General features: G+C 37.8%; 1 long non-coding RNA gene across 2 annotated transcripts; it reads right to left on the bottom strand.

Annotated features, from left to right (window-relative positions):
* Window positions 1-1,080: 1,080 nt before the first annotated feature.
* Window positions 1,081-5,421, bottom strand: LOC112644742 (uncharacterized). 2 transcript variants are annotated; one of them, XR_003126702.3, is made up of 4 exons: window positions 5,320-5,421; window positions 3,919-4,142; window positions 2,910-3,352; window positions 1,081-1,303 (listed from the first exon to the last, which is right to left on the bottom strand). It is a non-coding gene; the product is annotated as an uncharacterized LOC112644742 (long non-coding RNA). The 2 variants fall into 2 exon arrangements; XR_003126701.2 differs by lacking the exon at window positions 1,081-1,303 and having other exon boundaries at window positions 2,823-3,352.
* Between the last annotated feature and the right edge of the window lie 20,391 nt (window positions 5,422-25,812).

Genomic DNA, 25,812 nt, shown 5'->3' with positions numbered 1-25,812 from the left:
AAACTCTCAAAACATAAAATGTGACCATTTTTTACTGTTTTGAGAAATATTCTCCATCCTCAGTAAAAATAGTCCTTAATTCTCTCAAGTCTGGAATTAATTGCTTCCAGTATGTATCTTTTATGACACTCACCTGTTTGTCTCATAGGCATTTCACAGGAGTTCTTGGAGAGCAAGGATTATTTTAGGGGCCACCTAAAACACAGTGGATACTCAAGAAATGCTGAAGGAATTAGCATAAAGACCTCTGTTTGTGACCATCTGCTGTTATGAATGAGTGCATAGGTAATTGATCATTGTAATCCATAGAATCAGAATGGCTTTGGTTAAAAATATGCAGATAATTAGCATGTTTGTATTACCAAGAGCTTCAGTGATAGTCTTGGGAAATGGAAGAGCTGGCAAAATTGACCTATGAACATTTTATGTACTATATGGCAGGACGGTTTACTAGAGCTTCCATCCATCTGACTGAAATCATCCTTACAGTAAAATGATGTTTGCTTGCAAGCCAGAGCACCAATCAGAACAAATGCGGCTCCTGCCCTAAGTCAGAGTTGAATGCTACAGCATAACAGGTGTGATCTATCTAGGCCACTGGTGAGCCTGATGACTGAAAAGATGGCATGGATGAAGGGCTGAGAGGAAAATTCTTTTGAGGAAATGCTGCATCAAAGATAAAGCAGTGCACACTGCCTTTTTCAAGTCCACAGCCATTGTACATATTTGGCTTACCTAAAGCCGAACTGCCCACGGAAGCTATAAACTTGGAGAAAAATGGTGCTGAATTGGATGTTTGAGGCTAAATATTTAAAGTGGTATAATTGCCTCTTTGTGTTTGTCTCAAGCCCTCCTCACTTAAATTTCTTATTATGGAAAATGAATTTGTTCTATAAGTTCTCTGAAGGTCACTGGTGATAACTCATTATACCCCTGCTCATGGTGCCTTCTTTTTATTTTATGGACTTGAAAAATATTTATCAATAAATGACAGAATTTTGTCATTTTTGTAGTCCTCTGAATACAAACTCCACATGATTCTTTTTTTTTAAAGATTTTATTTATTTATTCATGAGAGACAGAGAGAGAGAGAGAGACAGAGGCAGAGGGAGAAGCAGGCTCGACGTGGGACTCGACCCCCGGTCTCCAGGATCACGCCCTGGGCTGAAGGTGGCGCTAAACGGCTGAACCACCCGGGCTGCCCAAACTCCACATGATTCTTACAAGTCACTTTTATATCACAGACTGGGAATGGACAGCAGCTGTCTCAGTGAAGTAAAACAAGCTCTCTCCTGCCAAAAAGCTGCAATAAATAATGAAAATGGGGTGCAGGAATGACATTCACATTTGGCTTCATGGCGTACCTACTTACAGCACATGGATAACCAAGAATTAACCATGGAAGTAGGTACTCTACAGAGCTGCAAGTAATGATAGGTACCAATTCCCATCCTCCAGGCAAAATGGTTATATTAAAATTCATATTCTCTTTATGAAAGCTTCATTTATTTTAATAATACCAAGATCTTAGAAAATACAGAAGCTGGCCAAATAGTGAAATTTTAACAGAAAAGGTATGCAGTCTGCAGTCTCAGTGTATAGCAATGCAAGGAAGAGGTGTATTTATAGAAAAAAATGATAATTCAACTCTGAAGATTCTAGAGAGAAGGTGGGTCATTCTGGTCTCCTGAGTTCATTAATACTAATGAGCAATCTGGTTAAAACTTACATATGAAATCTCAAAAGCATTGCCTGTCTACAAATTTCATTTCCTAGATCTTTATCCCTCTTGAGTGCTTTCTGGAGAACATCCAGGGTGCTGTCTAGAGAAAAATAGATTACTTATATTGGAAGGGAAGCATTAAAGCAACCCACAAGTTGGGAGGAAGAGGGTCTGGTCTCTCTAAATGTGCTCTTGAGTAATCCCGTCTGGATTTAGCCTTGTCAGTGATTCACCTCACCCCTTAATCCCACTATTCTTTCAAACCCCTGTTGCCTTCTAAAGCAGTGGACTATGCTTATTTGCACTTTCTGCCCATCCACTCCTTCCTGTCTGGCTTCTGCATTCATCTGTATGACATAATGCCTTGAATATGCCCAGAGTGTGATGAAGTCCCAAGAAACTGGTTAGGAACTAAAATGATAGTTGTGATATTGAATTTTATTTGTCAACTCAGCTGGGCTGTGGTCCCCTATTATTTTGTCAAACATTATTCTGCATGTGTTCTGTGGGGATGTTTTTAAATGAGATTTACATTTAAATCAGCGGACTTTGAGTAAACAAATTGCCCTACATCATAACGTGAGTGAACCTCATCCAGTCATTTGAGGGCCTGGATGGAACAAAAATGCTGACCTCCCCCAAGCAAGAAGGAATATTTCAGTAGGCTTCCTTCAGACTTCAACTGTAACGTCAGCTCTTCCCTAGATCTTTACCCTGCAGATTTTGGACTTGCCAACCTCCATAATCACATGAGATAATTCCTTAAAATAAATCTATCATTCTTCTATGTATCTACACATGCACACACATACTATTGGTTCTGTTTTTCTGAAGAACATTGAGTGATACAATAGTGCATAGAATGCTTTCGGAGGGAGACAGAGGGTGGGCATAGCAGTTACAAAAGCATTTTTAAAAAGTGTATGACATAGATTAGATGGCTGCAGATTATGAACTATTTAGGTCGGGCTGGGTTTAACTGCACTGCTCTCTCTCCTACTTGGGAAAGCTTTTTCAGACTGAAATTAGACTGATGTTATTATAAGCATACATTAGTTCACATAAGTTTTGCCTGCCAGAAACAAAATTCTTAAACTGCTTTAAACAATAAGCACATTTATGATATCACAGGACAGCAGGAGTAGGGCAGGCCGTTAGTTTACCAATGCCCAGGCTCTGCAGATACCTTGCCTCTGCCTTCCTCAGATTGGCTGCATTATGGTTGAAGTTGTTATAGCTGTCATGTCCAGATATGGAAGTGTCCAGGAGAAAAAGAATGATTCTCTCTTCTTGAGTGCATTTCTCAGGAGTTGGGAAAACTTCCCCAAAAGTCTCCATCATGCAGTCTCAGTAGCCAGAATTGGATCAGATGTACATTCCTAAAACCTGGCAAGGGGAATGCCATGACTGGATTAGACAAACCAGAACCTCCTCCTGGGCTGCATGCAAATGGGGTTAGCTTCTTCTGGAGCCTGTTGTTTGGTTACATGAGGCAAAGCAGGGTCCTGTCAGGCAGCCAGAAGGAGGGAAACAGATGTTGGGCAGGTAGCCAACAAAGTCCACCAATGGAGTCACCTGGACCTTGACTGGCCCTTTTCTTTTCATACAAATAGATGTTGTCTTGGTACTCTGCCAAAGAAAAATTAGTTTCTTTAAAAAAAATCAAACTACATTGATCAAATTGTTTTTAACTTATTTCAGTTACTGGGGCATGAGGATGAATTATATTATACAGCATGTGACACTATACTTGAAAATCTTCAGTGTCTCTGCTCTCACATCTCTTCCTCTTCCCCCGTTTCTGTGTCCTTCCTTTTACCCAGACCTCATGAGGCTTCTTTCCCCTTTTATATTTGAGGAATTAAACTCACACTCACATGTGAGGAAAGGTCTGCCTACTACTGTTGATTTGAGGACCTGGATGCCCAGTCTCCACCATCAGATTTATCAGAATATTCACTTACTCACCCAATTGCTGAGAAAATAAGTTGTCTTTACGTTATTACATACAGAAAAGTCTTTAACACTCTTCATTTTCTTTGAAAGTGTAAATCTTTTGTAGAGTTGGTGTTTTAACTAACATTAGTAAAAGGATACTTGTGATTGATCTCCCGAGTGATTGGAATGGATCAGAGTGCTAAGACTGTGTAGTGGAGGAATTTTAATTGATAATAATCGATAACCACAGCCCTGACCTTTCTCCTGAGCTTGACTCTCATATATAGTGCTCGTCTCTGCCAGACAGTGAAGGAACCTCACTCTGTTCAGAATGAATCTTCCATTGCACACTTGTCTCTCCTGTTTCCTAGTGCTATTAACAGCACCATCATCCTGCCAAACACTCGTTTTAAATTTCTTTCTCCCCTGCTCTTCAGATTAATGTAGCATTTCCCGAAACTGGTCTGGGAGTATTGGATCCCTTGAAGAAAGTGGTACAAACAACAACATTAAAACATTGAGAAACAGACTCATAAATACAGAGAATAAACTGGTGATTGCCAGAAGGGAGGAGGGTAGAGGGATGGGCAAAGTGGAGGAAGAGGACTAAGAGGTACAAAATCCCATTATAAAATAAGTCACGAGGGGTGTGTGGGTGGTGCAGTCAGTTAAGCATGTGACTCTTGATTTCAGCTCAGGTCATGATGTCAGGGTCATGACTTTGAGCCCCACTTGGGGCTCTGTGCACAGAGCAGAATCTGCTTGAGATCCTCCCTCTCCCTCTGCCCCTTCCCCCCTTGTGTTCACACACATTCTCTCTAAATGAATGAGTAAATAAATAAAATCTTTAATAAGTAAATAAGTCACAAGATGAAAAGTACAGCATAGGGTATGTAGTCAATAACATATAATAATACCATATGGTGACACATGGTGACTACACTTACCCTGGTGAATAAACATTGAGTAATGTATAGAATTGTCAAATCAATATGTTGTGCACCTGGAACTAATATAATATTGTAGGTCAGTTATACTTCAATAATAATAAGATAAGGAAAATAAGTTAAGCAAGAAAGTGTTCTGTACTCAAATGTCTTTGGGGAATGTGGTATATACCATATCCTTACTTTAGTGCATTATGATGCACATTCAGATATTAAAGACCCTGCCAAATTCTGTAGAACAGAAGGAAGTTAAGCCCTGTTTAATCTGGCATTTCCCAGACTTATTTCATCACAGAATCATTTTTGCAGGGAGTATCTCTTCATATATTGTGGGATATTACTATTTTACAGAAAAAAGAAAAGAAAACATTGATCTAAGTAATTTTTAAATAAAAATGAGGGACAAAGTTAATATTTATTTAGTACTTAGTAAGTACCATATACTTCATGTAGGTAAAGCAGATTTTTTATTATATCCCAATGCTAATAATAAGGGAAAAAAGCCCAAGTACTTCTTTTAGTGAACAAACTTAGCCAGAAATCCAACTTCATAATGAAATAAAGTATAGATGTACCTTAAATGTTATGGTAATTTGTATGTACATGTTTTACATTTTCCCCCTCATTTTAAAAAATATACTGATTTATTTGAGAGAGAGAGAGGATGAGAAGGGGGAGGGATAGAGGGAGAAGCAGAGCAGGGAGCCTTACCTGGGGCTTCATCCCAGGACCCTGGGACCATGACCTGAGCCGAAGGCAGCTGCTTAACCAGCTGAGCCACCCAGGTGCCCCTCCCTCATTTTTCTAAACAAAGGGTGATGGCTAATTCCTTTGTTGGTTCATAATCCTCCCAGGAGCTTCCCTGGTGTAATCTGAAGCTGGCCTGGAAAAAAGCAGAGGGCCAAGAGGGCAGGGTGAGACCAAAGAGGCAGGCCACTCCAGTTTGGTAGATGACAGTTTTATTAACAGCAAATGGAACTTGAATACAAGCTTGTCTTGGATGGCAGCAATGGATCTCCACACCCACCCTCCAAATCTTAAACATTTATAAAGAGACCCTATCTGGGCTCAGTTACATATACCATGCAGGTATTCTCAACACCATATCACCATCTCAAGGCGATGGAGCAGCCTTTGGGAGTGGGAAAGGCAAGCAGAACCCACATTCCAAGGGCAGGAGAGGGATTGAGAAGCCTCTGAGTGCCTGAGTCCAGTTTATGGGTCAATCAGCAGCCATCTTTTTGATACATTCCCCAAAGTCCTGCTTTATAGTCTCAAAACTATTTATGCCACATTTCACCCATTTTCACTAAATACCAATAGAACGTGTGGTCTGTGGCTTCAATAATCACCTTAAAAAGGTGGAATTGAGGTTATAATTCTTTTATTCTATATTATACCACTAGACTAAGGACTTAATGTGTCTTTTTACCTTAATGCACTGAATTCATATAGGTGCCTAATAAGTGTTCATTTATGAGAATGTAAGATTCTATAGATTCTTAGCCTACCCTCAAGAACTATCAGAAAAGAATTTGCATTTTAATTAATAAACTTAAGTTTATATAAATGAGTAGAATCCCCAATAGGAAAATAGATCGAAAGTGATAATCTAAAGCAAATTTGGCAATATTTGGGAGAGGAGAAATTCGATTTGTAAATGGGGAGAGATAAAGAATGAATTAAAGGTAGAGTATTTTTCAATATTGTATGTTTTACTGCATTTAACTCACATTTTTATTAAAAAATTATACAAACTCCCAGTAGATTGAATTCAGGTATTATACTGATAAGATAGATATAATACTGGCAAAGAGTTGTTGGGCTTTGTTGTTGTTGTTAATGAGACCCAAGAGTTGTCCAGAGAAAAGCCCTGAGTTATGATTTAAAAAAAAACAAACTGTACAGTGTACTTAGTGGCTTTTTAAAAGTTGAGGTACATCAAGCAAAGAAATATTTTGAAAATACTCAGGCAAATACAGGAATCAGAAAATGCTTTTCTTCTGTTCAAGCTAGCTGAAGAAAAGAACATAGGAAAATCATAAAATGAAGAGCATTTCTTTTCAGGATGCCTTTTTCTCATAAGCAGTTTAAAGTCCAGTGGAGTGTGCTAAAAGCTCTTTCATAATAGGGGGAAATAGAAAAAGAAGCTCTTGGCATTTCTGATTTTATTGAATAACTGCAAAACAGTGGCTTTGAAAGAGAAGAAAAAGCTCAAGGAAATGGGTAGTTGAGTGTCATGATAAGACGATAAAAAAAAAAAACAGATGAAGTGGGTATGGAGGCAAATGTAATGCCTCTCACTTCAGAGAAATCAGGCAGAGAAAATTATCTGAAGAGATTGCCAAACAGATGGCATGTTAAAGAATCTTGGATCTCTCTGAAGATAGGTTTGCCTCAATTGAAGTCCTGGAGTAATGGAATGAGGTTTTTTGAGGAGAGGATAAGTGGATTGTCTTAGCTTTCAAATGCAGCTAGTGCAAGGAGCAAGTGATGATTATTCATGGAAAAATATTATCAATGATGAAAATCTTAAGCATTTCTAAACTTTTAGGACTAAAGAGTAGAAAATGTACATTTGCAAAAAAATAGAAAATATACATTTGCTACTTAGCTTGAGGTGACATTTGTGTGGCACTAGGACTCCTTGACTGATACAAGAGAAGTCTGGAGCATTTTGAAGTTCCAGAAAGTAAGAAAGTATTAAACACACACACACACACACACACACACAAATACATGCAATGATAAAGATATGTCAAAAGGAGATAGGAATCAACTGAAAGAACTCCAAATGGTCATAACTGGAACATAATTTAAAAGCAACACAAGAAATAAAATTATATTGGATTATAAACCAAAGTATTAAATAAATAAATAAGAATAGAGAAATCTGGGGCAGCCCGAGTGGCTCAGTGGTTTAGCGCCGCCTTCAGCCCAGGGCCTGATTCTGGAGTCCCAGGATCGAGTCCCACATCAGGCTCCCTCCATGGAGCCTGCTTCTCCCTCTGCCTGCGTCTCTGCCTCTCTCTCTCTCTCTCTCTCTCTCTCTCTCTGTGTATCTCTCATGAATAAATAAATAAAATCTTAAAAAAAAAAAAAAGAATAGAGAAATCTCCCTCACAGGAGAATACCAAACAATTTATGTAGATGTTCTACCCTTTGAGGTCATGAGCATAACTTCCAATTTGTTAAGTGTGGGCTTTGCAGTGACTTTCTTCCAAATTATATCATATGGAAATGGGGAAATATGAATAATTGTAGTGGAGAATCATGATAAACATTACCTCAGCCAGACCAGTGTCACCATCAGCAGTGATAAGTGATGTTGATAGTATGTATGCTCAATTGATGTGATGAAAATGGTACTTGATCTTTGTGGTCTTCCTCTAAAACCCCATAACTCCAGTCTAACTATGAGAAAAGCATCAGATAAATCCCCAATGAAGGACATTCTACAAAATATCTGACCAGTATTCATCAAAACTTTCAAGGTCATCACAAATAAGGAAAGCCTGGGAAACGGAGAACTAAAGACAAATGATTACTAAATGTTTGTAACATCCTGCATGGGATCATGGAACAGGAAAAAAAAAAAAGGACATTAGGTTAAACTCCAAAGAGATTTGAATAAAGTATGGACTTTAGTTAACAAGAATGTATCCACATTGTTTAATTGTGGCAAATGTACTATACTAATGCTAATAATAGGGAAAACTGAGTGAGTTATATATGAAAACTCTTTGTACTATGTTCATAATTTTTCTGTAAATCTAAAACTATTCTAAAATGAAATTTTCATTTTAACATTTAAAAAAGTATTTTTGATGAATACTGGCACCTGAATATATGTTGGCTAAGAAATTGTTAATGGGATGTGATATTTGATATTTGATAGCCAAGCCTTGTGATGTTAAACTTGTTTTTTCCCTAAATTCATTTGCTTGGATTAGATACCTTATTTTTAAATGGTCAAAATATTTCTTTACCAACTCAACAAAACTAGTTCCAAGGATGCCTGAGAGGTTCAGTTGGTTGAGTGTCCAACTTTTGATTTCACCTCAGTTTCTGATCTCATGGTTGTGGGATTGAGCCCTGAGTTGGGCTCCATTCTTTTGACAGGGTATCTGCTTGAGATTTTCCCTCTCCCTCTGCCCCTCCCCCACCATTGCTCTCTCACCCCCTCTCTCTCTCTAAAATAAATAAATAAAACTTTAAAAACTAGTTCCAAAAAGGTCTGGTAGACGAAAGAAAGAAAGAAAGAAAGAAAGAAAGAAAGAAAGAAAGAAAGAAAGAAAGAAAGAAAGAAAGAAAGAAAGAAGAAAGAAAAGTAGTTGGGTCCACTGATACAAAAAAGTACTGCATAATTTTATTCATAAAAAATTCAAAATACATGAGGCATCTGGGTGGCTCAGTCAGTTAAGTGCCCGGCTCTTGGTTTTGGCTCAGATCATAATCTCAGGGTGAGAGATTATGCCCCATCGGGCTCCACACTCAGTGCAGAGTCTGATAAAGATTCCCTCCCTCTCTTTTTGCCCCTCCCTCCACTCACACTCTATCTCTCTTTCAAATAAATAAAAACTTTAAAACAAACAAAAAAAGTTTAAAATATATAATTAGGGGAAAATTGATCTAGAATGTTAGAAACTGATTATCGTGGGGGTATGACTATAAGGGACATGAGGACTACTTCCAGGAGCAGATGTTCCTTTTCTTGAGTAGGTAGTAGTACAATATTTATATTGTGAAAATTCATTGGGTTATAAGTTTTGTATATTTATTTTCAATATGTATATTTCAATAAAAATGTTTGTTAAAGAAAACAGTTAATCTTGAGAAGTTTGCCAACTTGTTTTTGACATCTATTTAAATAGAACTGTAAATAATTTCTATTCAGAAACTCTTCTTTCAAAGTGGAAGACCTAATAGTGCTGTTGTTGTTAGAAATTTATGTTGTCCACTTACTTATTCACTCATTCTACATATATTTCTTAAACACCTAGGACCGTCTTGACTCTAAAACCATAGATTATATGGGAAGTAGACCTAAAAACAAACAGTAATATGATAATTGCAATAATGCATATGTGTACAAGTGTAATGGGATTCTAGAGATGTTCTTTTGTGTATCAGAGGAAGTCAGAGGTGGCTTGGCAATATGGAGGGACATGTGAATTGGTACATGATGAAAGAGTACACATTTGCCTAAAAGGAAGTAGGTGTCATTTCATGAAACAAAATGAGATAAGGAGAGAATTTTAAGTGGACATAATGCTGGGGAAAGGTCACGGAGGCAGGATGAATTTTGGAAAATTTCTACAGTTTGGGAGAATGGCAGGAAGTGGCAGCAACTGGGTGTTAATGATTGAATGTTTGTATCCTCCTAAAATTCATAAGTTGAAGTCCTCACCCCCAAGTGGTAGTGATACTAGGAGGTGTGGCCTTTGGGAGGTGATTAGATTTAAATGAGGGAATGACAATGGGGTCCTTCTGATGCAATTAGGACCCCATGAAGAAGAGACCAAAGAGCTGGCTTTCTCTCTCCACTGTGTGAAGATCATAATAAAATGGCTGCTTGTAAGCCAGGAACAGTGCTCTCACCAGACACTGAATCTTGATTCTGGATTTCCAGTTTCCAGAACTGTGAGAAATAAATGTTTATTGTTTAAGCCACCCAGTCCGTGATATTTTGTTATAGTAGCCGGAACTAAGACACTGAAGCAATAGAAGAAAACAGGAGTCAGATCATAAAAGGCCATGTATGTCATGCAGAAGAAAAGATTTTATCCAGGAGGTGATGAACTTTAAATGGTGAGTAATATGATAAGAAATAAAATTAGAAGGATAACTCAAAGGCAGTGTTAAGGAATACTTGGAGGGCAATAGCTAGAAGCAGAAGGGCCAGTAAAGATGTCACCACAAGAGAGATGATGTCTGTGTGGAGAGCTGCGGACAGAAAAGTTGAAAATTTAGAGTTGGCAGGTCTTAGTGATTAATTAGATGGGGAGGAGGACATGTAGGAGTCCAAGGTGACATCAGTGGTGCCATTAATGAAGATAGAGAACATTAAAGGGAAAGTGAGAATGTGGAGAAAAATGACTTCTGTCTGGGATATGTTGAACTTGGGACACCCAGGTACAGACATTTAACAGGTGGTTGGATATAATGGGAATGGGGCCCAGAAGAATAGTTTGGAGTTAAGAGGATTTTCTACGGTGAATATATAATTAGTAATTGAAACTAGGGGAAGTCCAAGTTCACTTACAAAGATTAAGTAAATCATCCCAGATAATAATGAGTAGCTAGGAATTGGGCTGTTAGAGAGTCTCTGAAGTGCTCCACCTGGCATGGGTCTGAACTCAAGAAGGAAAGTGTAGTCAGGTGTAGGTGTGTGGAGTGGCTAGGAGACTGGAAGTCTTATGAAGTGAAATTGTGAGATTTGGAGTAGTGACAGAATGAGAATATGGGAAGGATATGAGCTTGTGGTGAGAGAGCACAGCACTGGAGTTAAAACTTTTCAGGCTGAGATAGTTCTAAGGTATGAATAGAATATAAGTTCCATGAGGGCAGGAGCATTTCACCTCTGTATCCCCAGTAGTCAGGGAAGAATATGGGTTGTGATGGGTGCTCAGTAAATGTTTGTTGAACAGATGAGGGGGGGTTACTGAAGTAGAATTGGATGAGATCAAGGAAGTCTGTTGAAATTCTTAGAAAATTTGAATAGATGTCTGATTTGTGTTTAATTAAGAGTTCATGTCTTATACATTCCTTTGTAGCAAGCAAATTAATAGTTATAGTTGGGAGGTTTCTATTTTCTGGGATATGATCATAATCAGAAAAGATCTTTATTGTTTCCTGCTTTAGAGAAAATGAATTTCTATAATGTATAAATGTCTATATTATATTCAAGTCAACACATTCTATTTTGAGGATTTCATCAGACTACCAGTTAGAAATGTTTGATACTGAATAGGTAATACCACCTATGTAGTCTAATTAAATGTTTAACTTTGAATACATTAAGCTATTAATTCTCTTATTTTATAGGAAGTACAAAGACTAGAAGAGCAAGCTAAATGTCATAATGAGGAAATAACCAGACTAATCTAGAAGATAGGACACTGTAGGACTATTGGCCCAATTTATTCAACATGTCAGGAAGACTTAAAACAAATGAAAAAAAAAAAAAAAGAGGAGACTCTGTCAGATTGATTTGAGTCATGATGTCAGGGTTGTCAGACTGAGCCCTGTATTGGGCTCCATGCTCAGCATGGAATCTACTTGGGACTCTCTCTTCCTCGCCCTCTGTGCCTCCCCCCAGCACTCACATGCTCTCTTTCTCAAATAAATAAATCTTTTTTTTTTTTTTTAAAGGCAAGAAATAACAAGTGTTGATAAAGATGTGGAGAAGAGAACCTTCTGTACTATAGGTGGGGATGTAAATTTGTGCAGCCACTATGGAAAACAGCATGGAGGTTCCAAAAAAAAAAAAAAAAAAAAGCTACCATATTTTCCAGCATCCCACTTCTGGGTATTTATATATATATATAAAAAATGAAATCACTATCTCAGAGATATCTGCACCCCCATGTTAATTCCAAAATTATTTATAATAGCCAAGATGTGGAAACAACCTAAGTGCCTGTCAATGGATGAATGCATCCAGAGAATATGGTATGTATATATGCAACAGAATATTATTCAGCCATAAAAAGGAAATCCTACCATTTGTGATAACATGAATAGACCTTGAGGACATTATGTTAAGTGAAATAAGCCCTCACATTTATATGTGAGATCATTTTTAAAAAGATGAAATCATAGAAACAGTAGAATGATGGTTGCCAGGAGCTGAGGGGTGTGGGATATAGGGAAGTGTTGTTAAAGGATACAAATTTCTAGTTATAAGATGAGTAATTTCCAGGGAGCTAGTATACAGCATGGTGACTATAGTTAACAGTACTATTGTATTTTTGAAAGTTGTGAAAAACGTAAATCTTAAAACTTGTCATCACAAGAAAAAAAATGTAACTGTGTCAGATGATGGATGTTAACTAAATTAATGAGGTAACCATTTTTGCAGTATGTGTGTATATCAAATCCTTATGTTGTATATTGAAATTAATAGTGTTATATGTCAATTATATCTTGATAAAAAAGAAAATGACTTTTCCCTTTACCTATAAACAAGTCTCCACTCAAAGGAAATGACCAAGCTGTAGTGACTCCTTTGTAGATCTATAAATTTTATTTGAATTTAAACTCAGATATCCACAGGCTCAATAAATGTTTGTAAAAATCCTACCACTTCTGATAAAACTAGTAGATAATTTGTTGGGGTTTTTTTTAAAGAAGAAGAAACATTTATTACTAGGAAAAATCTTGTCTTTTGGAAAATTAGTGTTGGTCTCTGTGATACAGTTTTTAATGTTGTATGTGAGGCCCAGAAAGGAGGATTTCAAATCAAAATACTTCTCTCCTTCTAGATCAGGTAAATAGTGCCATGGAATAAATTGAGGTCTGGTTAACGCTTAAAATCTGGCTCCCTCTACTGGAAGACATGATACCTCCTCTCCTTTTAATCTGCATCGAAGCTTGTATAGGATGGAGTTCTCAGCTCAGGGTTTTCTGATCTTCATGCATATATGACAATTGTCTCATTGACCAACTTGTAGTTTATAATGGAGAAAAACTTGTAAATTTCACTGTTTATGAATCAGCCACCAACTATCCCCCACTCTCCATTTCAAACAGAACTAATGTTTAATTTAGGGCCTAAAGCAAATGAGAAGATGCCCCTGACACTTAATCTTCCCTTCTTGGGTCATACGCTGTTGGTCCACGTTTAGGTTTTCAGAGCCTGGAAGGAGCCCAATTCTACTATTCATTTTCCTGATAGGAAAGTATAGATGCAGAGAGATGAGGTGATTTCCCAAAGTCATACAGCTAGGGCAACCGCAATGTGCATATATGACAGTTTACATATGATGCACTTCTCTAACTTTTTATAATGACTAGTGCATCAAATCAAATTAATAAATATTTCTTGATTGCCTTCTGTATGTCAGACACCAAAAGATATATGCAAAGATGTAAGAGACATGGTTTTTGCTCCTAAAAGAACTTATAGTTAATTAAATTTTATCAGTGATGATTCCAAGTTAGACACAGTTGTCAGGTTTGCAAATCCAAATGGCCAATTAAATAAACTTTTTAGTTTAAAAAGCACCAATTCCTACAGATGATTGATAGTTTTTTTTGCATAGCCAGTTAATTCCTCGATTAGGTGTTGATTCCTATACAACTAGCTGTGGGGTTTGACTGGCTTTCTGAACTGGAAATTAGTAACTTTAATGGAGGAGGGATATTTGTCTTGAAGTGAAATTAAAAATTTTTGGTTTTGTTGTTAACATAGAAAATGACATTGGATTATCCTAGTGAATGATCTAAAGTTGCTTTTGCATGGAAATGTCAGAATTTCCGTAAGTTTATTGATTCCTGGGAAAGCACATTTGCGTATCTGGTTCTATTTGACTGTGTCACATTGGAAAAACTATTTAACCTCTTTGTGCCTTACATGCTTCATGAGGTTGTTGTGATGATTAATGAGTTAATATACATGATGCCATTAGAGCAGATCCTGGTACATAGTGAGCACGTATATGTGTTTGTTTACATTATTATTACTTGAGTTATGTGCATAGAAAGCTAACATGGTGTTTATAAATTCTAAGAAAGGATTCAGAAGATGATTTACAAAATAAGACCCAACTAAATAAATACCATTTATGATGGCTCTGGATACACAGATGTACAAGAAGTTATTCTCTGGGAGACTGAATCTCTTCAGTAACCATAGGCACCGGGATGAGAAATCTCAGTTCCAACCTAATGAACTAAATGTCAATCCCCTGCTGTTCCCATATTTTATGTTTAGAAGATATAAAAGCATTGTGGAAATTATTTTTTAAGTCCATAGACAGAGGGAAAACCCCTTAGAGGCAAAAGTCAAACAGAGTGTATTTGAGCATACCATATCTCTTTTCCTGATGAAACATCTTTAGAAAACATGGGTTCTTGTATTTCAACCTCATTGGTAGTTCTTGGGTGCTAGGTGTTAGCATCAAAGAAAAGGTAACTGCAACAGAAGGACTCTGTGTTCTTAATAGTCACAATGTAACAGCAGGTGCTTCTTGCTCAGCACCTCTCTGAAGACTTGAGACAATATGAAATACTTTCCAGAGCTGAGAATCATTCTGAGGCTTAGCGGCACCTCATTTTCATCAAGGTTGATGTAAATGTGATTATTGCAAATGACTAGAGCTTTTCTCAGCATTCAGCCTTTAAAACTCAGATAAGACTTAATCAATTGTTTCCTGTTTTATGTCACTGACATCTTTTATTCTCCATAGCCCAGAAATCAAGCTGAGCTTGAATTAAGATCCTGTTTTCCAGGCTGTTCCTGAAAGATAAAAAGACTAATTGGTTTGTAGCCTCTTCAAAGCCCATCCAACAGGTTGAGCTTTAGAGGTTTAATCATTCGTGTTACTGTATAGCATTTATCCAATCACTGACAAACCCGCATCTTCCATGAGCTGCTCTTAGTGCCTGTGATCTCACCAGAGCAAAGCATGGTTCCCCATAAACACCTTGTCACTATTCATTAGGGGTCTCAAACCATGTCACTAGTTGCTGCAAAAGTAATAATAAGAGGACAGCATATATTCCACAGCCATTCTGCTGTAAGTTAGCAATGAATGACTGCATTAAAATGAATGGTTGCTGCACTTCCTGTGTTAGTGTAAGGAGTTTTGCTGACTCAATTCACAGAGAAACTGGTGAAAGTAGTTTTCAAAAATGTAAAGCTCCTTGGAATGGTTCTAAGGGCAAACAGAAAATGAAAAACCATCTATTCCAGAAAATTCACAAAAATTTGGAAAGAAATATGAGAGTCTGTGGTATCTGAACAAAGACTACTCTCTCCTTCTCCTCTTCCAGCTCCCAGTGGAAGAGCTTTCTTGCCAGGAGGTACAGAACTTCAGTGTTTCTCATTCCATCCCCAGCTATCTGTTGCTGAGGCTAAGTTCTGAGTGAATGCAATCAATAAATAAGGGTGTCCCTTCCCTCAGCCTCACTCATGAAATGGAGACTCTAGCTTGGGCATGACATGCTGAGTGTCCTGGAGTACCCCAGCTCATGAAGTTATGGCTCCATGCCAGGGGAGGCAAGCTCAGGCTTCTGCCTCCCCCATCTACCTAAGTCCTCAACTCCTAGAGCACAGGTGTCATTCTGAGAGAAATTTACCTTTGTCCCCATCTCCAGCTCCAAAACCCTGGTTCAGAAACTGCCTGAGGGAGAAGCAGCCATAAACTGATAGCTCTCAATCTCTTCCCAAGAGTACTGACTTCATTTGCAACAGACCTTGGAGAAGTACAAGCCAAAGGACACTCTTGAGATTAGTGGGGCTAGGGTTAAAATTAAATTTGGAGGCAAATTGGTGGATTTAATGAAGATAGAGCCTACATTGTAGGTTGACTACTTTGCAGGAGAGAACCAGAATAATGCAGTTGGGAGGAGTCCTCCTGGGGGTGAGAACAAATATCTAACATGACATCAGAAATCACTCTCAAAGGAACCACAGTCTGATTGGAGTAATTTGTAGAGCTATTTATGACCCAGGAATTGTTAAAAAAAAAAAAAAACACACACACACACACAACAAAACAAAACAGTCAAACAGCTGACAATTAATAGAGCTTAACAGCTGAGTTGTAGTTGGGGGAAAGAAAGGAGAGCCCTACCAATAGAACCACCATCTCTGGGTTACTGAGAGCATACTCAAAGGCATGCTTTGCTAAGGAGTAACATTCAAGGTTTAACACTATGGAAGGAGAAAGAAATAGATTTAATAAAATAATCCAGCAAGGTAATAAAGAAAAAAATAACCAATAACAATAGCCTCAAAGAGGGGAATCTAGTGCCCAGAACTGCTACAATAGACCATCTAAAATATCCATTTCCAACAAATTTATGAGGCATGCAAAGAAACAGGAAAGTATGACCTCTGCATGGGGGAAAAAAAGGAGACATCGCATACTGCCTATGAAAGCAACCAGATGTGAAGTTTCACAGAAAAATGCTTTAAAACAGCCATTAGAAATATGTTCACAGAGCTACACAAAAGCATGATAAAAGAAGTAAAGGAAGCTATGACAATGTTGAATCAGATAGAGAGTATCAATAAAAAGATAGTAACTATATATATGAAAGAACAAAATGGAAATTCTGAAGTTGGGAAGTTCCATAATTGAAATTAAAAACCTCACTAGAGGTGCTCAACAATAAATTTCAACTGGTAGAAGAAAGAATTAGCAAACTTGATAACATAAATAGAGATTAGGCAAGCCAAAGAACAGAGAGAACTAGTTCATTTTATGAGGCCACTATTACCCTGATATCAAAACCAGGCAAAGACATCACCAGAAAACCACAGATCAATTTTTTTATGACTATAGATGCAAAAAGTTCTCAATATTACAATCCCAGTGACGTAAGATTGGATCAGCACCTGAAAATCAATGTCATGTATTATATTAACAGAATTTTAAAAAACGGAAATCACACAACCATCCCAATTGATACAGAAAAACAGTTGACCCTTTCATGATAAAAACATTCAACAAATAAGATAAAGAAGTACAATTCCTCAACCTGAAATAGGGCATCTACAAAAACCTCACAGCTAGCATCATACTTATGGTGAAAGAGTAGATATTTTCTACTTAAGACTACTTAAGATCAGGAACAAGACAAGGATGTCTGTTTTCACCACTTCTGTTCAACTTGTACTGGAGATTCCAGCCAGGGCAATTAGACAAAAATAATAATAATAATAATAATACAAAAGGCATTCATATAAGAAAGGAAGAAGCAAAACTATCTCTATTTGCAGATAACATAATCTTGTATACAAAAAACCCAAAAGAATCCACTAAAAACTATTAGAGCTCCTAAGCAAGTTTGCAGAATACAAATCGGTTGTATTTTTACACATTTTACAATAAATAATCCAAAAACAAAACTAATGAAACAATCATTTTCACAGTAACATCAAAAATAATAAAATCTTAGGAACAAATTTAATGAAAGAAGGGCAGGACTATACTCTGAAAACTATAAAACATTGTTCAAAGAAGTTAAAGGAGATATAAATAAATGGAAAACCATCCCATGTTTATAGATTGGTAAAATTAAGATGGCAGTACTTGCCAGATTGATTTACAGATTCAACACAATTCCTGTCAGAATCTGAGCTGATTTCTTTGTAGAAATTGGCAAGCTGATCCTAACATTCATATGGAATTGAAGGGACCAAAAATAGCCAAAACTATCCTGAAAATGAAGAGCAGAGTAAAAGGACACACACTTGCTGACTTCAGAAGTTTCAACTAAATAGTGTTCCAACCAGTGTTCTAGGTACAGTTTTTCTCAGGGAACAAAACACAAAATTCATGTCCTTGTAGAATTTATATTGTTAGAACAGGACAGACAATAATCAATAACCTTAACAAATAAGTAAAGCATAGGGTGTGTTTGAAGGTGGCCAGTCCTGTGGAGAAAACGGACCATTAGAACAATGGCTTAATGTGTTTTCACATGAAAATCCCAGTGCCCAGAACACCTGACTCAGGGAGACACAAGGAATATTGAATAAAATGAATAAGATAGATGCAGTTCAACTTGTATGTTTGACTTCTCAAGGTTTGCAGTTTGCACTTCTGCACTGTTTGGGCTCTGTTCTTTTCTCTTCCCTTCTCTTCCCTTTTCTTCACTTCTCTTCTTCTTTTTTTTTTTTTTTTTTCTTTTTTTGAGATCACCATGGTTGTAGAAAGAATTTCACTCCTTTCCTGTTCTACTTTGCCCTAAATGGCAACATGGTATAGTGGTTTAGCACCAAAATCTTTAGACCCAGACTGCATGGATTCAAGTCCTAGCTTCACTGCTTAATTATTTCTGAAACTCTTAATCATACTTATCTTTATTTATAATGATTTGTAAATTGCATAAACTTTCATCTATTAGAACTTGAGGTTTTGTGTTTTGAAGACCTCCTTGCTACATATAATTTTCATGCTTTTTCTTAGCTTCATCATGATCATTCCCTTAAGTTGTCATATTTAGTCAACATTTACTTTGTGTCAGTTGTTTGCCAGAAACTGTTCTGAATTCTAAGGGAATTATCTAACAATGTGCCCATTGTAGGTGGATGTTAATGATCCTTTTCTAATATTAATAGGACATATGATATATCTTGATTCATACTAGATGTGAACTTCTGGATAGCTGGGACTCTCTAATTCACATCTAACACCCTCAGAACTTTACACAGTGACTGGCACATTTAGATATGCAGCAAACGTTTGATGAATGAATAAAAAGTTACTATCTTATAACAACAGTGATATATGCAAAAGGCACACATTTGCCACTGGTTGAGAGTTCTGTTTTGAACATCTTTAGGCTTTTTGAGAGTGGTCTGCGTAGGTCTGGACTCCCTTTCAAATGACAGGGTTTGCATGGATGGAGGACCAGGTGACCTGTGGCTTGGCAGAAGCCCAGAAAAATGCTTTTCTACCTTGGACATTAGCTAGGAGCCAAGTTTAGAGAGGAACTCCTTCCCTCCTTGGATGTGCTTCACAACTCTCCTTTGTAAGCTGATTTTTCATTCCTGAATTTGGGTAGCATGTTCTTATTTCTTCTTTTTTTGGGGGGGAGGGGAATGTTCCTGTTTCAAAAGTATAACAGCAGTAGGGTTTGTTAAGATGTCTCAGTCAAATAATAACTTATTAGCTATGATATAGTGATATCGGGAAACGGCAAGCTCTTTGGCTGTTTATTTCCCCCATTATGGATGGAAAGAGTAAGTATAGAGATGTCTCAGTTGCTATGGATACCAAGTCTTTGAGGTAATAGAATTCTTTTTAAAATAATCCATTTCAGTTAGATTAGCTTTTCTCTTGAATACTATGTCTACCAAACACAGTCTTTTTTTTTCAATACAAAAAATTATATTCCTTTCTCCTAACATCAGGAAGTATGATATTTAAAATTTTTTTCCCAATTATGCCTTGAAGGTTTTCTTTTTTTCTATATCTCTTTTTTCCTATACTAGAAAAGATGATATGGAAAGATAAATTCTATCTCTGGCTTTCCTCCTGTCTAAGCAAGAAAACTGATCTATGTGGTTCCACATAACCAAACTCAAACATCACAACATGATTGACTCAGGTGTGATGTTTATATTTTTTTAACTTAATGTTCAGAAACCAGGTTGATTATAAAAATATATATAGTGATCTCCTCAAAATACCATTAGTTCATTGAGTCAGAATTCTTTATAATAGAATGTCTTTAGGATAGACAGTTGAACACACTTCAGTTACTTTATTGTCACTGAAAAAAAAAAAACCACAGGGAAAAAAAAATCACCAAGTCTTCAAAATAAATTTGAAAAGTAACAACTCATAGTTTCAGAGTGTGAGAAAAGTCTATTCCCATGTGCAAAAGTAGTCAGACCCCTTGTTAACAGCATACATTTATGAAAGTTTAAAATGCCAGTTAAATTATTCATCTGTTTTTCAGAAGGAATTGTTTCTGTGGATTTATATATTAAAAAAAAAAAACAACTGGTAATGGTTTGAACTCCTACTTTGGTCCCTCGTTCCTCATTTCAGCTTGTATTTTCTTTTAGAGCAGTGTTGTGTTCATTATATAAATTTAAAACTCCATGCAATAAACATTTTTCTGGACTGTTTTGCTAGAGGCTGCCATGTTGGAGATGAAAAGGCCAGCATCTGAGTCATGAGGATTGGATTCTAGCCCCGACTATGCCTGTAGTTGTGTGGCCTGAGATGAGTCATTTACCCTCTCAGGTCTTCATTTCCTCATCCGAAAATTAGAGGTCAGACAATATAATTTCCCAAAGCCCTCTTTACATCCTAAAATATCTACATTGCTTTGAAATGTAGCCACATCTCCAACTGATATCCAGCATCAAGATTAGAAACTGTTTTAAATGAGCTTACTGAGGTTTTTTTTTTTTGAGGTTTTATTTATTTATTTGACAGAGAGAGAGCACAAGCAGGGGGAGCAGCAGAGAGAGGGAGAGAGAGAAGCAGGCTCCCCACTGAATGCAGGGAGCCTGATGTGGGGCTTGATCCCAGAACCCTGAGATCATGACCTAAGCCAAAAGCAGACGCTTAAGACTGAGCCACCCACTCACCCCCAAGTTCAAAACCAAATAGAAAAGAGAAAGCTTTAGAAGTATGAGTCTGCTAGCAACTTTATTTCCATCCTGCACTGCATTTAAAATAGTTTTAAATTTACAGTGGAAAATAGGACTGAGACCATGTTCAGGTGGATCATTTCAAGACCTTTGCTGTTGGTGATACTTTCTCCAGATGGAAAGTAAGTATGTAAGAGTAATGCTGGCTAATACTGGCATTTATTACTCTCTTAGTAAATGTCAAACACTTTGCTAAGTGCTTTCTATGGCTCATCTCATTAATCCTCACTGCAACGCTATAAGACAGGTTTTGTGATGTCCATTTTATGAATAATAAGGAAGAAAAAGGTGAAATCTTTCGTCCTAGGTGACTTAACTAGTAAGTAGCAGAGCCAGGATTTGAATCTATGCTGACTTTATATGTCATATAAACTCAATAATGCACAGACATTCAGGATTCGTGTGTGTGTGTGGCTCATACATTCATTATATGTCTCAAGACATATCATTATCTTATTTGCAGTGATTCTTCTATGCATGCCTGATCTCAGTGAAGGGTACCACACCCATCAATTACACCAGACAGAAAATTGGGGATTACATTTGACCCTTTGCCTCATCTCCACTCCTCACCCATTGCCAAGCCCTGTACAGTTTATTTATTAAATAGGTCTCAAAAATGGATGTATGAGTCAGGGTCCCAGAGCAACCCTAGCACACTTAAAGGGGTTAACCTAAGAGAATTTCATGAAGAGACCATTTATATACGTGTGAGAACGCTCAGGCTAACCTACAGGTGGCTAAGGTGGTGGAGCACCAGAAGACTAGCAGCATTGTAACACTATTGGCATGTTATGGGTTGAGTTGTGTCAACTCCAGAAAGATGCTGAAGTCCTAATCCCCAGCGCCTCAACCTCACAGTTAAGATTCTAACTGGCTCCTCGTTGTTCTTAAAGTAAAACACAAAAGTTAAAACTAGGCTCTATAAGGACATGTGGCATCTGACCTTCTGCCTGGGACTCCTCTCTCTCTCTTTGTTATTGTGTATTGTGTGTGTGTGTGTGTGTGTGTGTGTGTGTGTGTGTGTGTGTATGTATTTAACCTTACTGGCTCTCTTCCTTTTACTTCTAATGCATTGTCTTCCCTCCCACCAGGGAACCTTAATGTGCAGATGCTTTTCCTTCTGTCTGGTATATGTCCCCCATCTTTCTTCCTCCTGTGTTAGCCTGTTTATTCCCAACAGATGGAGCAGTCCAGTCAGCAGCTCTAATTTTCAAGTCATCTCAGGCTCCCAAGTGTGAGTGGATGAACCTTCAGATGGTTTCAATCTCCAATATCAAGTCAGAGGGTCTTCCTGTTTAAGTAGCTGAGCCCAAGATATCATGAAGGTGAACAAGCGCCCTCATTATGCCCTACGAAGCGTAGAGTCCTGACCTATAGGATCTCTGAATATAAATATATGCCACAAAGTTTGGAGATACTTTTATATTACTAACTGACGCCTATATTCACAGAAAATATTTTGAATATGTATATCCAAAAATCTTAAGGATGAGTTTAGTTGGGGATGTGACTGGGAAGGAAGATGTATATGGGCATATATTCTTTTCCAATAACATAAAGTAATAGAAGCTTTGCACACCTGAATGAACCAGGTGCCCTTTAGAGAAACTGACTTGGCAAAGGGAATAGTGTTGGAGTTGGAGGTGGGAGGGGCCCCTGCAGCCTCAGGCAAACCTTCCAGCAGAAATTTCACCCCCTCCCTTCCCTTCCCACTGCCACCTTTGAAATTCTGGTTTCTATCAACCAGATACTACCCTAGAGAGACAAAGAGGAGGAAATGAGCCAGGAGAGTCTTCCATTTAGGGGCTCTCCATAAGATGACCCTGTTTATTACAGTGTCTATAGTAACTGCTGCAACCACAAACCAAAAATCTTTACATGTGGCCATTGAAAAACTAGTATAAATTTAATGAGCAAGATATCATCCCTGCCTGGGAAAAATTCAAGGTGAGAGAATGAGGCCTCTCTGCTATTCCAATTAGCCTTTGTTTTCAGAGTTATACTACTGGTACTGAGAAACTAAAAGGGGCCTGAGGTGAGAAGGAGCCTTGTGAGCACAGGCGACAAGGAAGGCTAACATGTCATGAATAAGAGGAGGAGAAAGATTAAATCTGAGGGTTAAGCAGAGGACAGAATAGGTAGGACATTTTAGGCTAAGATAAAAAGTTAAAATTTTATTCTAAACGTATCAATGACCACTGGAGGGTTGTCAACAGCAGAGTGATCCTGTCTGATTTATACTCGGAGCAAATCTCTCTGGGCACCATTTGCAGAATGTGAACAGAGGGACATCATTCAGGATGTTGCAGTTGTCCAGGTGAAGTTCATGGTGCCCTAGACTCAGATTTTGGCAGGGAACATGGAGAGGAGTGGTTGGATAAGAGAAGTTCTTTGGGGGTAGTGCTGTGAAGACTTCCTGATGGAGAGAAATTCAAATGTGACTTCCAGTTTCTGACTGGAGGAATTGGTGGGTGGTGGTACCATTTATTCGGATGGAGAAGATTAAGGGGGAAGTATAGTTGGTGGGAAAAACTGATGAGTTCTGTCTTGGTGATCCTAGGTTTAAGAGAGCTGGGGCCATCCAAATAGAAATGTTGTTACGGCTTTAAGAGGACCCCTTGAATCCAGTCCTGCCTCCTATACCCTCCTCTCTCCTAATTCTCTTCTCTTCTACAGCCACTGCTCTATTAATCTTTCTGAAGCCTGGCTAGAATCATGCAAGGTCCCTACTTTAAAATCCTCAGCATCCCCTCATTGCCCTCAGAATCAGGTATAGATATCTCAGTCTGATTTTCAACTCTTGAATTATCCTCTGAAAATCTCCTTCTAGCCTTATCTCTTATTGCAACTTCCCCATAGCTCCTGTAAGCTCCAGCTAAACTGGACAGCTTTCTATTCTGAGTTATTGCTTTAGTAATTCCTCTTAAGTGTGTCTATCATCTTTCTGGCATTTAAAATGCAATGATATAAAGTAGTAGTTTCAAATGCTTGCTAAACAGTGATGCCTTGTGCTCTGAGCAAAATACTAAAAGCCAAAATACTTATAAAAGAAAGGGTCCTATGGCTCCAAATAAATAGAATGAGTGGGACACCTCTTTGAAATTTCATTAATTTCTACTCCTTCTACCAAGGAGCCTGAAGACAGAACTCACCACTCCTGTGTTCAGGAAACTTCTTGAAAGGCTTAAAGCCTAGGGGATGATTTATGGAAAAATCCAGTGGAAACCTCTTTTCACCAAGTAAAAGAAAAGGCATTGATATGATTAAAGGAAAGCAGGGTGAGAGTAGGATTTTAATAATAATAATAATAATCTCCTTGAACAGCAACTTAAATGCCAGCATCAACGTTCTCACTGTTGTCGGTTTGTTATTGCTCCTCCTGCAGTGAGAGGCCCTGTGTGGCCTTTCAAAAAAGTTTGCAGAGCCTTGGCACCTCTAACAGTGCTAGTTTTGTGCTCTATGTGTTCATGTCATTATATCCATCAGAAAAAAACATCTGATAATGAGCAAGAAGAAGAATTAGCACTTGGACATATTGTAATGGATGTGATGGTTAGGCACTTACCCAGAATATAGAAAAAGCCACTTCATGCTCACCAGAATTTGTGTATTTATATTCTGTTGCAGAAAAAAAAAAACATGTCATAAGTATAATAACTCCAGGTTATAGTTAGTAAATTTTGCCATCAATTATAAAATACTTTCTTTTTAAAAAAAGATTTTGTTTATTTATTCAAGAGAGACACAGAGAGGCAGAGACATAGGCAGAGGAAGAAGCAGGCTCCCTGTGGGGAGCCTGATGTGGGACTCGATCCCAGGACCCGGGATCATGACTTGAGCCGAAGGCAGATGCTCAACCATTGATCCAGCCAGGTGCCCCTGTAACATATCTTCAAATCCAGTGTTATGGACAACACTTACCTAGAGTCGAAATCAGTACGTAGACCCTAGATGGAACCACTCTTTCAGAGCATGTCATGTCAGCAAACCCAAATTTGGGTAATTTTCATGTCCCTATATTCAGTAACCCAATCCCAAAGCACCAAACCAATTTTGGGCCTTCTCCCCCACAAATAAGGTTGACCATGTGGCTGTAGCCAATCAGATGTTTTCTAATTCTCTCTTCCTTGTTCTTTATTCTTTATCCTATAGAATCTTGTTGTCTTTGCCCCATTTTGCAGTTCTTTGAAAGGACTGTCCATTTCATGAAGTGTTAAATGAAGTTTGTTTGTATGACCTAAGTTGTCTTCTTTAGTTATTTTTTTAACACTAGGCTCTACAAGAACATCTTTAAGTGAAGTGCTCTTTTATCAGTTGCATCATATATGACTAAAATAATGATTATTTTTGAGTGTGGCTAACGTGACGTATAAAATAACTTGTAGCTATTGATCATCAAATTGAATTCCATTAAGATTCATTGCTCACCACAGACAGAGATGTGTAGTAAGCCCTGGATCCTCTTTTAGCCCACAGTTTAGAATTCCAACCCCAGGCATTTAAAAATTCCCCTTTGAATAGCTCTCTCATCCACTGGTGCTATTTTTGAGGCCTTAAAATTTCATTCCCCCACTGAACATGTTACTTTAGTTCAGAACAGATGTGTGTGGCATCTGTGCACATATGTTCCCTGCAGAATTCTTGAGAGAGGAGGATCAGCACTCCAACTTTGGAACAGATTCCTTATGATGAACATACTTGAAAACACTATTTCTAGATCTGAGAAACTATGCTTCCTCCTTATCTCTAAAGCTATCTGTGTTTTCTGTGGCAGGCAATTTAATGAGTTGCCTTTTTCTTCCTCCTAGATTTTTCCTGTAGCACATTCTACTTTTCCAGCTGGGGTCAGGCATGGG

The sequence above is a fragment of the Canis lupus genome, chromosome 1 (assembly GCF_003254725.2).
Source record: "Canis lupus dingo isolate Sandy chromosome 1, ASM325472v2, whole genome shotgun sequence".
In the NCBI taxonomy this organism is placed as follows: Eukaryota; Metazoa; Chordata; class Mammalia; order Carnivora; family Canidae; genus Canis; species Canis lupus.
The sequence above is the reverse complement of the archived record's forward strand: the minus strand, read 5'-3'. Positions and strand labels throughout refer to the sequence as shown.